The sequence below is a fragment of the Sceloporus undulatus genome, unplaced genomic scaffold (assembly GCF_019175285.1).
Source record: "Sceloporus undulatus isolate JIND9_A2432 ecotype Alabama unplaced genomic scaffold, SceUnd_v1.1 scaffold_30308, whole genome shotgun sequence".
Taxonomy (NCBI): domain Eukaryota; kingdom Metazoa; phylum Chordata; class Lepidosauria; order Squamata; family Phrynosomatidae; genus Sceloporus; species Sceloporus undulatus.
In genome coordinates, this window is record NW_024833221.1 from 1 (window position 1) to 1,318 (window position 1,318).

Below are 1,318 nucleotides of genomic sequence, written 5' to 3' on the forward strand. Positions count from 1 at the left end.
TCCTGTCCTCTCCTCCAAAAGTCTAGGGCCACTTTTGTGATGAGGTCGCCTCCTGCGTTACTGCGAGAAAAAGGAACAAGAAAACAAAATATACGTGGCATTAACAATCCATAACCACAAGGATGACAACACTATCACTGGATTCCTCTCTTTCTTCTTGAATTGTGAACTCAGCAGTGCAAACCTCTTATCATATCCAGGTATAGTAGTGTTGGCCATGTAGCAAAGTACAATAACATCCAAAATCCAAAGAACAAGGATAAATGTATTGGCCAACCAAAACGCATAAAATACATGAAGAGGTCTTCATATTGGTGACAGAGGTGGGGATAAATGGAGTCCTCACAGTTGCACTGGCAAAAGTAGCTACAATGATGGAGCTCCATTGTTCTAGCTTTGTCTGACGATACAGAATTTTGGACCAGGTTTGCAGATGTTTTTGGGGGGTCTCCCAGCAGGCCATATGTAACCTCTGGGCCTGCAATGCTCACCCCTAGTTCTGATGCTCCAGCCAAGCATAGGACATGTCAGCCCACTGGAGAGAATCCCAAGCAGCCAGGACTCAGTAAAAATGTTCATTGTGACCTGTGAACCAAGCAGACGCCACCAACCTGAGAAAGACGAACATGGCTCTTCGGTAGGAGATGCCGTCGATGTTATCATAGTAGTCGAGGAAAGGCTTGATGGCATCGATCAGTCCCGGGTGGAGCTTGTCCATTTCGTCAAAGATGAAAACAGACCGGGCGCAAGCGCTGACGTTGCCCCGGATCCATTTCTGCAACTGGTCCTGAACCAAAACAGAGGAGACAACGTTGAATGCAACTGTGCTACAGCAAATACCAAAACCGTGGGTGCAAGGTTTGATTCACCGCTCAGCCATGAAACCTACTGGGTGAACTTAGGCAAGTCACATGCTCTCAGCCTCAGGGAAAGGCAATGGCAAGGTCACCCAGTGGTTTTACATGGCCGAGCCAGGATTCAAACTCTGGTTTCCAGATCTCAGTCCAACCCTCAAACCACGCTGGCTCTCCAACAGTGAATTAGACCTTCTTAAAAGAGGAAGATGGAAGGGTTCAGGTTTCACTTTTTATTCTCCTCTTTCCAACGCCTTTGTTTCCTTTCAGGCTTTACAATTAGAAACCACCGTGTTCAAGGATAACACCATAAAGGTTGCCAAGACATGCTCCTCCAACCACTTTTGCATTTCCTGCATCACATTTATTGGTGTTTTTGATCCTTTCAGTTTTGCCTTTTCTTTCCAACTCTTTCAGAGAAGCCGCCAAGGAGCATCCTCACCTGGTAGAGTTTGATCTGGTGA

At 46.4% G+C, this 1,318-nt stretch overlaps 1 long non-coding RNA gene across 1 annotated transcript; it reads right to left on the minus strand.

Annotated features, from left to right (window-relative positions):
- Position 1: 1 nt before the first annotated feature.
- On the minus strand, positions 2–1,318 carry LOC121918748. Its single transcript, XR_006101296.1, has 3 exons — positions 1,297–1,318; positions 612–787; positions 2–60 (listed from the first exon to the last, which is right to left on the minus strand). It is a non-coding gene; the product is annotated as an uncharacterized LOC121918748 (long non-coding RNA).